Source organism: Watersipora subatra, chromosome 8 (genome assembly GCF_963576615.1).
Source record: "Watersipora subatra chromosome 8, tzWatSuba1.1, whole genome shotgun sequence".
NCBI lineage: Eukaryota > Metazoa > Bryozoa > Gymnolaemata > Cheilostomatida > Watersiporidae > Watersipora > Watersipora subatra.
In genome coordinates, this window is record NC_088715.1 from 42,539,662 (window position 1) to 42,552,772 (window position 13,111).

The following is a 13,111-nucleotide window of genomic DNA, read 5'->3' on the forward strand; positions in this document are numbered from 1 at the left end:
ATATTGGAACCTGACTTTTCAGCAAATATTAGCATAACTACAAAACAGTTATATTTCTATTAAATACATATTAGAACCTGACTTTTCAGCAATATTAGCCCAGCTACAAAACAGTTATATTTTTATTAAATACATGTTAGAACCTGACTTTTCAGCAATTATTAGCCCAGCTACAAAACAGTTATATTTCTATTAAATACATATTGGAACCTGACTTTTCAGCAAATTTTAGCCTAGCTACAAAACAGTTATCTTATTTCAACTTCGTGGACTTGAGCAGCAAGTATTAGCCTGGCTACATAAAAGTTTTATGACTTCATACAAACTCAAGCTTAGAGTTATGAGAAGGCATTATCATTGTATGTTGTATGTAAAAGTTATATATTATTTAGGTTTACATAGCATCTCTCAACGAAATCTAATATGTACCAAATAGAAAAACCGTTGAAAAAGTTGAATACACCAAGTTGCAAAATTGTATAAAGAAAAAGTACACACTGAGTACAGCTGAGTACACACTGTCTTGATGCACATTCTGCTAATGCAAACAAACTGACTAGAAATACAGGATGGCTAAACTATATAAATGTATGCAACATAAAATTTAATAAAACAGTAGTTACTACTGAATCAGGGCATCAAATAACAGGTAATACACAATAATAGTCCGGTGTGAACAAGCAATAAAATATTGTTTTAAAACATATTGAAGATATGCCAGTTATCCGCATACATGTGTACATTGGAAAGCATACCAAGAAAACATATGTTTAGCTATGCGCAATGGATTTTTCCATACCATAATATGCTGGAGATGGCCTACTATTGTCATCTTCTGGAGTCAACTTCTTACACCATGACTCGTAAGCTTCTAGTACAGCTGGACTCAGTCTAATAAGTTGCCGACTAATGACCTGATAGTCAGAGCTACTCTCTTTAAGATAATATAAAATGGTCTCATTTACCATCTGAATATCATAATACATTCCAGATACATGCTCCTGTCGACAATGTTCGTAATCTTCGGCTGGAACTACATTAAATACACCATAACTAGTATGGTGTGTTTTATAGCGCTTCAGGTACTTGATTTTATAATATATAAGCTGAGCATCTAGTGAGACAGCAGGAAATTCCACAGGGTTTTCTGTAAGCTCCTTGCCATTCCAGTTGGTAGCTTCATGATCTTCTGTTGTCGTGAAACACTTCACTGCTCCTCTGGTGGATTCTTCCTTGGCTATTACACAAATAAATAAATAGAAAACGTTACAGACTACTTCACAAAGTTTTGATTTAGTTAACCCTTTGCTTACAAAATCCGTAAAAACCCGGAATACAAGCATTGTCTCAGCGAACGAATCCCGAAAAAATTCGGCCTGCGATGGACCTTTTTTAAAATATATTATTTATTAAAAAAACAGCATTAAAATGAGTAATTTGATCAATTTCCGTTGGCTTTGTAATACTGTTTTGAGGGTATAAATAATCCCTAATACGCATGTGCAAGCAATACACTTTGCAAAGATGTGATCTTTTATGGAAATCTATTCATCATGAACGCACGCGGTTGTTCAAGCTCTGCTAAAAAAGTTGGTTTAGAGGAAGACATCGACTGGTTTGGAAGTGAAGAAAAGGATATCAGGTCAGAAGATTGTGGGGTAGACGATGAAAGTGAAAAATAAGATCAACAGGGTGAATTGGATTGCGAAAGTGAGAGTGAAACGGCCGGCGATGAAACCAGGAGTATTTACGGATTTCAAAGAGGAGCTGACTTACAACAACAAAAAATTACATTTTGCTGACAGCTTGGCAGGAGCAAGTTCGAATTTTTAAACAGATAAGTATTTTTAATATTAAAGCTTTTTATAACATCGGCCATTATCAATGTTATATTTAACGAAACGAATAAATATGGCCTCCAAAAACATCGTGATGCTTCGGAGCCTGTGGATGGTAAAGATATTTGGCGAGTTATTTATTTAGTTTTGCATAAGTATTTTCAAAAAGCCTACCCTGTTGTCTTACTGGTCCACAAACCTTTATTATTTACACTGATTTTTAATAAAATTAAAAATAGAAAGAAAAATAGAAGCAAGTTTACTTTCTACTGTGCATTTTGCTGACAATTTTGAACAGCCTGCTAGCAATAGATTTTTCAAGTTAGATGTTTTTGCGATGATATGCGACCGGTTATATTCTGTTTCGCTGCCTGGTAAATTCATATCTATAGATGAAAGCTTGCTGGCTTGGAAAGGACGACTTGGACAACCAGTTTCTTTGCAAACTCTTGCAAACATATGACACCGTGCAGATGCTTATCATAAACCATTTTCAGAGTTATTGCTTCCAAAAATGTATTTGTTATCGATGTTTTATGATAGAAAGGTGGCACCATTGACACATCACAATGTTGATAGAAATATCCACAGACGAATAAATTTGCAGGGCCGATTTGCAGGGAATTAATGGCTGCCTGTTGAGAAATTTCTAAGCTTTCAAATGCATATTCATTTATTCCAATTTGCATGTAAGTTATAGCGAAGTTTAGGCAACATTGTCAGGCCTCCATTTTTCGCTGGTCTTTTGGGTCATGCACTGAGAATTTCGAGTGGCGCTCCCGCAATGCATCGGAGCTCATAACTCCACTTTCTATGCTCTCTGACGACCAATTTTTTTTTGCAAATTGTTGAGAACCTATGAATACGTGCAAGTATTATTTATACAACATTGTCAATCACCTTTATCGATTAGGAAAATACAATTGAAAATGGTGTACAAAAAAAATTAATAGCTTCAACAAATTGAGACTTTAGCTGGAAAGCATTTGCAAGCTATCTGCATAGAAAAAATATCAGCTTGTAGAGAAATTTCTCAGCTTTCCTATGCATATTAATTTATGTAACTATCAGAATTGTGATGTAAGTTACTGCAGTTTTTATGCAGTCATGCCGAAGGCTCAAATCGCCCTAGTAATTGCCTCCGTACGCTGGTATTCTCCCGGCTGTAAGCGCGCCGTAGCCAAAGGGTTAAGAACATGCATTAGATATATATAAAGCAGGTAATGTCTGTAGATGCCAACACTATACTATTTAAAGATATCAGAATAGTATTCTCATGCTCTAGATTGGTGAACACAGTAAAATAAGTTTTATGTATTAACATGATACAAATACACAACTTGTTAGCCTGTATGTGGCTTACATCTTCAACCTACCTGCTTCAATAGAGAGCTTGATATCCGCCAATGCTCGACCATCTTCCTAACATAAATAAAGACAACTGGTTAAAAACGAAATTCAATGCAAAAATGTTAAAAAGTTGTTAGTTCAGGTTGAGAAAATTAAACCAAATAAGTGAGGAAGTATCTTAACATCTATTTACATACAAGATATACAGATGTGCTAAATCTGCTGGTAATAGTTATTGTTTCACATACCTTTATACTTGCCAATAATTCTTTACGGTATGTGGAAGGATTTAAAGACATATCACCATCTTTTCTATTTTCTAGCTCAAACGATTCAACATATCGTTGCGCATGCTGAAAATATTAATAACATTATAAAAATGGAGATTCTTAGAATTATTCTTTAATAAGTTAACAACAACAAAAATTTGCCTAATATCTAGAAAGTTCAAGATTATTGCGTAACCCCCTACAAGGAATCACATTAATTTTGCTGAAAAAACATTGTGGTTAACAATGAAAATTGACAGAATAGGACTAGGTTCCTTAGTAATAGTTAATGTGTAGATAAATAATCCAACCAGACGTTTCCTACTGATAATTGTTGAAGTCTTGAGACCTCTACGAATGAGAGTGTCACTCACCTTGATAACATACAGTCCACAGCTTCACCTTGGTAACATACAGTCCACAGCTTACACAATCTTTCTGTTGCATAGCCGCCATCTCACTATCTGTCACAGCATAATCAGCAAACCTCTCATCAACAGAAACAAGCTTCCTGCAAATATTGTTGCTAACAGTGAGTTTTTGGATTAAACCATTTATGCTAGAATGCAAAGGCAATAACTGTTGCTTTTTGTAAGATTTACCGACAAACCTAGTGAAGAATTTCATGCTCACCTTTTTTCAATGGTCTGTTGTCCTTTGTAAGAAAGAGAGTCCATTGAATGAAGATTTCCAAGTTTCCTATCTACCAGCTGCAAACAGAGTACCATATACAACTTGTATATAAAGCTATGCAAGCTAATGCAAGTTGCATGCTATAGATACACGCAGAGCAAGTATTCCCGTGCCTACAAAACAGCTATATTATTCAAGTTACACGCTATATAAAAGATGTGCTGTTTTAAAATTTTAAAACAATTATAATAACTACGCACAGCCATGCAACACTAATTGTTCTCAAAATTAATATCTTGACATAGTCTTTTAGTATAAAAGTGCAGCATAAGAATACTAACCATTAGAGAGTAGTGACTTCGCTCAGAATCATGTCTTGGTACTATAATAATGTCAGCAGGCTTGTCTAATGCGTTAGTGAGACTATCATGGATTAGTAGAGCATGAAACTGAAAATAAACATTTGATAAAGATAAAAAAAGTTAACGAATAATACAATATGGCAAAATCTGTTCTGCTCCATTAAGCGTTGCATAATATGTTTATAAAATATATCTAAATTGTTGATGTAGCAAAAATTATGATAAAATTAATTCCATGAGGAACTTTTACCGCTGATTAAATGAAATAGAGATATTTTGACAGCATCACGTCACATCAACTTTAGATCACAACCTCAAAAAGACATACCTTGATTGTTGATTTCGACTTGGAAATCGCCAGTTTTATGCAACATCTACCACCTAAAATAAGTAAAATAAAATCTAAAACTTAGTCCAATATTTCGAAGGAAAATTACAATTAGAAATTTAACAGACTGCACTAAAAGACACTGTTGCAACACAAACTGTCATCAAGAACATAGTTGCTTATAAAACATCTGTCTATGATCTATTTTTAGCAGCGTAACATTTTATTAAGAGCAGTAAACCTTTGTGGTATTTTTCCAATGCATTATGTTTTTAGCACTCTTTTATATATATACCTTATATTTCTAGTATCTAGAATAAATCTAAGCATTTACAGCACCAGCAAAACACCAGTAACCATTCTTTAATGCCAGTAATCATTCTTAATTTTCAAGAAGAGTTTTGACTGCTTATGCGGACCCTTAAGAAAACATCTCCTAATGTCAAAAGGACAGCATACTATAGTGTGTGTCGTCCACTGCTAGAGTACGCTTCGGAAATCTGGAGTCCACATTTTGATTATAGTATACAAGATTTAGAATCCATTAACCGAAAAGCTTTTAGGTGGGCCAACAATTTAAGAAAATTTGATAGTATATCATCAGAAATGGTGAAAATGGGATGGCAAACACTTGCAGAGAGAAGACGCATCAAGGACGAAAGCACACTGCAAAAAATTTTAAGCCAAGACCTAATGGTCGATTTTAATAGATTTGTAATTAAGAACTCATCCTATTTTACTCGAGGCTCCAATATCAGACACACAATCAATACAAGTGCAATGAAACACTCTTTTTTTAACCGTGCGATGAAATTTTAACATCTGATTCTCTTATAACTAGACCAAGCGATCTTATACTTTTATCCTTCAGACTTAGATAAATAAGTCTATGCTTATTTGTGATCTTATTTTTATGCCTAATGCACCATTTTATTTCTACAGGCCTAGCGGCCACTTGAAATATTTTACAGAGATAGATAGATAGACTGCAAGCGTGCAGCACCATGCTGGCTCCACGATGCAGCTCGCTTTAGAAATGCAAAAAAGAAACAAATATTGCCCGCTAGAGCAGGACGTTTAACATTGATGTCAAAGGTTTTTTTTAAAGCTATACAAAACTATTTTCTTACGTCCATGGTACTACTGATCAAATATAATCACCACACAGCTACACAGTTTTCAAACCGAGTTAGGAACTGCGGTCTAGAAACTCACAAATCGTTATCTTTTTTAGATCTGACCAGAAGAATCTTAATCATAGTAATCGTAAACTCAGGTATAGAGGTAGATAGCTCCCGAACTATGCAACTTCGTTAGACGTGAGAGCAGGCCGATCTGGACCACTGATATATACAACCTAGGTAATAGAGGTCAGTGATGCGGACCCACTTAATCCTTTTGTTGAAAGGATTAGGCGGCCGTTTAGACGGTAAGGCCTGAGTGGAATAGTGAGAGTGGATGCATCGGTCAACTTCCGGTAAAGCACTGGCGGCGGATATCCAGTTATACCATTTGAGCTAATAAGAATTGTTTTAATTTTAGCCTCTAAAATATCAATTTCTTTAGAAGCAAAAGCTCTAACAAGAGTAACCAATGAACAGCCCAGAATGTGCCCTATTTACTCATATTTCCCTAAAGAATCACTCACCAGAATGTAGACATGAGTGCACAATTCCCCTCATATTATGTTATACCAATGATATACAGCCCCAATTTGGGCTGTATATCATTGGTTATACATTAACCAGGTTACGAGGTATAATGTACATGGTACATGTACATGATACAATGAAAAGGTGACAAGGTGAAGGTCGCGAATAGATGCTGCAAATTCTGCTCGAGAAGAAATTTGAACAGAAATTGACTTCTTTCACGTACTAGACACACAACACCTCTCATTTTTAGCAAAAATTAAGAATGCATATTACTGAGATTGCACATACAGCAAAATAGTATTAGATTATTAGAGAGTTTCCTAGATTTTGGAATTGGAAGGAATTTATTTTTAGCAATCGCTGGTGTGAATCCTAACAGGCCCAACACGGCTAGAGTGTCTGTGAGTGCATGTGCAGCTGGGGTAGAAATCCGACTTACGTCTCGGTTCCCTTAAATTGCTGTGAACGGCACAGTCGACGCCGTATGGTGAAGCATCAGAGCTTGCACTGTTAAGTCTTATTCTATTTCAAATTAGAAATTAATTAAATAGATAAATGGGACAACTCCGAGATATCACCACTTACTTCAACAAAGTTCACCTCAACTCATGTCCATGTAATCTTAGTGTAGATAAATTCATGAATAACTACTAATATGAATGCAAGGGTTATGACTCAAAACATGCAAAGGAAATTTTACTAATCGATGATATTCCAGAAGATCATGAGGACTTCCTTATGTTCACCAGAAAACATTTCCTTATACTATCTCAACGATATCACCCAGATAAAAACACCACCAATCATGTTTTGACCTGTCAAACCACTATGATGTCACTGAACAAAGCACTCTGTGCTATTGAAGAAAGTTATCCCAAGAAAGGAGATGACAAATCAATTGTTGTCAAGAAAGGTAAGATCTACACATATAGGTCAAAGGAAATAATAACTTGCCAACACCACGAGTCTATTGCTGCATATTGCCATCCTGGATATAAAGAAGATTGGATCAGCAACTTACGATATGAATGGAGCACAGAGCCGACTTCCATTCAGCAGGGTGTACAATTCGGCAACAACCAGCAATCACTATATATCACAGTATTCGACACGGGTACTGTTTTCATACAAGGAAAACTAGCTGTATCTTATTCTCTCGAGAACATGGCTAAACTCATATCACTCTTGCCCAAAGAAAAGAAATTGGATTCAAGAAAAAGACTCGCCGCACTGAAAAGTGCAATGAAGCTCTTCCCCAAACCAATATACCACAGAGAGGAGCATGTAATGTCAGCACTCACATTTGAAACATACCAACCTTCAAATAACAACATGATACTGAGTGAAGCTACACATGATGATACCATAACCCCACAACCCTAGAAGAGGGGGATACATCCAACCACCAGTTCCTAAGCCAGCCTATACAATTGGTACACAACATGAACTTTCACTCAACACAGCACTGCTCTTGATTCAAAAGTTAGAACAAAAACTTCTTTCCATGGAATCTGTTCACCTGAAAAGTCAGAGAGAAATAGAAAAACGTGTCGAAAAATTGGAAAAATAAAACAACGACCTGCGACATACTGTCAGACCAGAGATAAACCATCTGTTACAAAAACTTCAGCAGATAACCGAAAAACGCCCAACACACAACCCAACCACTTCAACTCAGTCCACCACTGTCAATAATGCTGTTGAACATCAGAATAAACATGATGATGAAGAAGGATAGACTACTGTGACACATAGTAAACACCCAAAAATGAAAACCCATCATCCACAAAAGCTCCATCAAATGCAGGCAAATCTGGAAGCATCCAATTCCAGATAGAGAAAATTGCCATCATAGAGAACATCACCAACACTGATCAAGCCAACTCAGATGACAAAGTGAGAAGAGAGATTGGTAAGCACACAGACAAAGTAATAATTGACAGGATGACACACTACCCCCACAAGAAAAATAAACTGATGGTTCAAGTAGCCACCGAAGGCATGAAGAAATTGATCATAGAACAATGGAAGTCAGGGCAAATATTTGGTTCTTCTAGCATCAGACTCACCACCAAACAAGTCAAGAATACTGTAGGCGTAGCAAAAGGAGTTTTTCTGGATATGAATGATGATGATGATCTCAAGAATTATCTAGACATGTTGTTTTCAGACACAACATTTGTCAGGATGACCAAAGGTCCCACCAAACAAAGGCTCAGAATAGTGAAGATATTTTTCAAATCTCCAGAAGACCTAACAAAAGCAATTGAGGGAGGTATCAAATTAGCCAGTCAGAGCCAATATGTCAGAGTTGAGGCCCTGGAATGGAGACCCCATGTCAGACACTGTACAAATCGCTGGCGTTTTGGACACTCGTCAACCCAACGTGATAGTGAAAAAGCCTGTCTACACTGTGGAAATGACAGCAATGTCAGCTCTCATCTAATATGCGCTGAACAACCCACTTGTAGAAACTGTGAAGGCAACCATAGCTCTGATCAGAGAAACAAATGTAACAAGTTCATAAGGAGACTAGCCAAAATCACTCAACGACACCAAGAGCTTCAAAATGGCATTTAATGTGTGTCAACTCAACATCAATGGCATGTCAAACAATACTATAATGGCTTTAGATAGATATATCTGGAGTAAAGATTTAGACATAGTTTGCCTTTGTGAAACAAAAAAAGCTGAACTTTCACATGGTAGTCTACCAAACATGAAATGCATTCCCAGACCCAACCCAGTTAGCACTAAACAACGTGGAGTGGCATTGCTGGTGAAGAATGACATCCATGTCACTAGATACACAGAATTGGAGCCATTAAATGCAGACATGATAGTTGCTATATGCCAGATTGCAGGCCTTCACTACTTCATTTGCTCTGTGTATGCTCCACCTGATGGGACTGATGAACTACAAGAAATTCTAGCAACTACCCAGAACATCATTAGCCAGATACCATACATGAAAATAGATGGTCTTATGTTACTTGGTGGCTTTAATGCCCATCATGGATCATGGGGAGATCATAAACAGAACCGAGCGGGAGTCACATTAATAGACTTCATCCAAAGATTAAACCTAGAGGTTGTCTACAAACATGACAGACCCACCTTTTTTTGCAACAATGGATCAAGCTTCATTGACCTATTTATTGCTACCAGAAACATTGCCAGTCATTGCAGGAATCAGTTTACTGATGACACAGTTGAACTATTCACTGGCACTCCCTATAGAGGGCATGTCCCAATAATCACTACACTTGACAGACACAAACCCACAGTCCTACCAACCAAATACTATAGATGGAATGAAGCAGACTGGTATTCGTTCAGCTGCACAGTCAAAACAATGTGTGAGAAAAGCATGTCAGATGTTTGTACATCATCTGATCCTGAGAACATCTGGAAGACCCTTAAGAGTATATTACTCAAGTGTAAAGAGCTCTTTGTTCTAATGGCAGTATCTAACACCCATAATAAACCTTACTGGAACAAAAAACTTTCTGAGCTGTCAACACAACTCAGGGAGACAAGAAGACAGTTCAAATATAGATCTTCATATGAAAATGGAGATAAACTAAACCAAATCAAAACACGATTCAAAGCAACACTATCTGCAGCACAGCAAAGTTACCTTGAATCAAAATCTATGAAACTCAATTACCACAATTGAGAAAACTTCTGGAAAGAATTCAAGTCCTTGTTCTATAAACAGGGAGAGAACCTTGTAGGAGATCTCATCGGCACAAATGGAGAGATCATTGAAGACGACGCAGGCAAGGTAGCACACATGTTCAACAAAATATTTGGAGGATCAAGTAACTTTTCTTCTCAGACGCCACCAAAATTGACCCAAAAATCTGCCATATCGTCATACAACAACAGCTCCAACAGCTGAGTCAATCCATCACAATTCATGAAATAACACAAGCTTTTACCAAACTAAAAACTTCAGAAAAAAGCTCTGACTCTGATAGAATTCATCCAAAAATTCTAAAATAGACAATGAACCTTTTTTTGATTGCCCCGCACTGCTTATTTAACAAGGTTTTTTCAGCCCATCAATGGCCATGGAATTCATCAAATCTCGTCATTTTTTAAGAAAGCCTGGGAAGCCAGACTATAAGAATGTCAGCTCATACAGACCTATCATAATAAGCTCTCACGTTGGGAAGACGCTAAAGAGGATAATGGAACAACGTCTCAGACCACTTGTTGAAACCTGGTCACTAATACCGAACTCTCAGTTTGTATTTAGGCAGGGAAAAGGCACATTGATGTATTTACTCAACCTTCTGACTGAAACCACTCACTACACAAAGAACAAATTATGTACAGCCGCACTGTTCCTAGACCTTCAAAAGGCTTTTGACACAGTTAATCACCAACACATGTTTTACCGTTTACAAGAATTAGGACTGGGAGGTAGCTACCTCCATGTCATTGACTCCTTTCTCTCCAAGCGAGAAATCAACTTCAAAATCAACAACTATATCCACCCAGTATCCAAATGTCAGATAGGCCTCCCACAAGGGAGTGTGCTATCTCCACTTCTCTTCATTATATACATAAGAGACATGCTGTCAAACATAGCTGGTACAGGTTTACAAGATGCTGATGATTGCACTGTCCTGATGACTGGAAGAGACTCGACAGAACTTCAGACGAAAATTGAGAACAACTGCCAACAGATACAAACTTGCATAGATCGTTAGAGCCTACTCATTAACTATCAGAAAACTGAGATTGTGGTATACAAAGGAGATATCACATCCCCAATCATAAATACTAACACCATAAAAGTTTTTAACTGCTCTAAGGTCCTTGGTATAACCATTGATAAAAACCTGGCCTTTGAGAAACAATACAGCATGAGTACCAAATGTCTCATTCAACGCATGGATATGCTGAAATCCTCCATCTATGCTGGGCTTAACCTAGACACCTCAAAAAGAATCCTCACACAAGTTATCATGCCAAAAGCACTCTATGGTGCCTCTCTATGGGATCACAAGACTAAGATCTCGTTGCATGGTCCTATTAAATTGCTCCTCGGAGCTCACTACAACTCTCCCAGCGAATCACTACATTTACTGGCAAACATCTCACCTATAAGCCTTTTATACACCAAAGATCGATTACAACTTACCAGAGGATTGGTAAAAACTAATAACCTATCCATGCTCTCTGACACACCTCGTAGCACACTCACCCTTAAACTCATTTCCGACATAAGGAAACTGGTCCATCAGACAACTAAACTTACAGAATTGAAACCACAAGATCTTTCAAGAAGCAAGATCAACGACTGCATTCACAATGAATGGATACGGCAATGGAATGCACAGCTCACGAATGGTATGTGCCCATATGGCCCACTCTCCACTCTGACTCCGGAACATTTGTTCCACCACCCATTGCCATTGAATGGCGACAGAAAGGATGTTTGGGCACAATGTGACGTACTAACTGGTCATAGCAGGCTCCTTTCCTTCCAATACAGGTTAAATCTAACATACACCCCGATATGCACCTGTTTGATAGAAGAAGAAACACCGAATCACTACATGAACCTCTGTGCAGACTATGATGTCGCCAGAGCCCATACTAACCCCTCGCCAGGAAACTGGAAATCAGTCATCTCGTTCCTTAATCTCACGAAAAGACTGATGTTCTAACAATACTCAATCTAGATGATAGAATACAAACCTCAAATTGCCAATCTAATACTCCTACAATCTTTATTTTCAAGTATCATTCTGTAAATTTTATACCATTATAACTCTGTAAAAATCTTTACAGGAACAATTACTCTGTAGATTGTATTTATACACTCTCAAATATTAACCTTTCATCTTGGCCCGCAAAAAAGGGTATTTTTCTGTTTTTGTATTATTTTTAATCAATAAAGAGTTCATCATTATCATGTACATGATATCCTTTTATCATGTATCAGTAGTATTTCAATTGGAAATTTTGAAATTAATATTTTGCATGTTGCATGCTTTTTAAGCTATGAAGATGTATTATTTTTATATGATTTATTGTTATTATAAAATATTTAATTTTAATATCATAGTCCTACACATATTTAAGTTTAATATTTATTAATTTAATAATATAATATAATATAATACACATTTTACAATAAAATATAATTTAATATAAGTACAGTAAATGAAAATGTAGTGTAATATGTTGGTAATAAGTTGCTCAAGTAAGGAATATTGTTTGGAGAATTGAAACGCCGTTTATTGTTCGCAGATCTAGACCAGAAAGAAAAGTGTTAGTACAAAACAAATAGTTTTGAACAAAGCTGATAAAGCTAACACATAACAAAGCTGATAAAGCTAATACATAACACATAATATTATACAAAACTGATAAAGCTGACACATAATATTATAATGAGAGCCACATGATTAGTAGGGTTAGAAGGCGCCGATGCGTAGAATATACGTCGAATGTTACATCCTTCCTCTAGTCGTGATATCGAATTGGTTTAACAACTGCACGCCCTGATTTAGTCACTGTCACCGGAGTGCCAGGTGCGGCGGCAAAGTCGGCGGGTGTTGAGCGAGCTGGCGGGTCACCTGGCTTGTCATCTGAGGTGGTAGACATAGTAGGTGGTGGTGGAACCACAGTATCATCGAGATCAGGAGTCGGTACG

General features: G+C 36.8%; 1 long non-coding RNA gene and 2 pseudogenes across 1 annotated transcript; 2 read left to right on the plus strand and 1 right to left on the minus strand.

Moving 5' to 3' along the window:
- Nucleotides 1-1,219: 1,219 nt before the first annotated feature.
- On the minus strand, nt 1,220-3,970 carry LOC137402223 (uncharacterized). Its single transcript, XR_010979492.1, has 4 exons — nt 3,832-3,970; nt 3,437-3,541; nt 3,215-3,260; nt 1,220-1,237 (listed from the first exon to the last, which is right to left on the minus strand). It is a non-coding gene; the product is annotated as an uncharacterized lncRNA (long non-coding RNA).
- Nucleotides 3,971-6,990: 3,020 nt separating this feature from the next.
- On the plus strand, nt 6,991-9,015 carry LOC137402591 (uncharacterized; annotated as a pseudogene).
- Nucleotides 9,016-10,951: 1,936 nt separating this feature from the next.
- LOC137402036 (uncharacterized) lies at nt 10,952-12,119 on the plus strand (annotated as a pseudogene).
- Nucleotides 12,120-13,111: the final 992 nt, after the last annotated feature.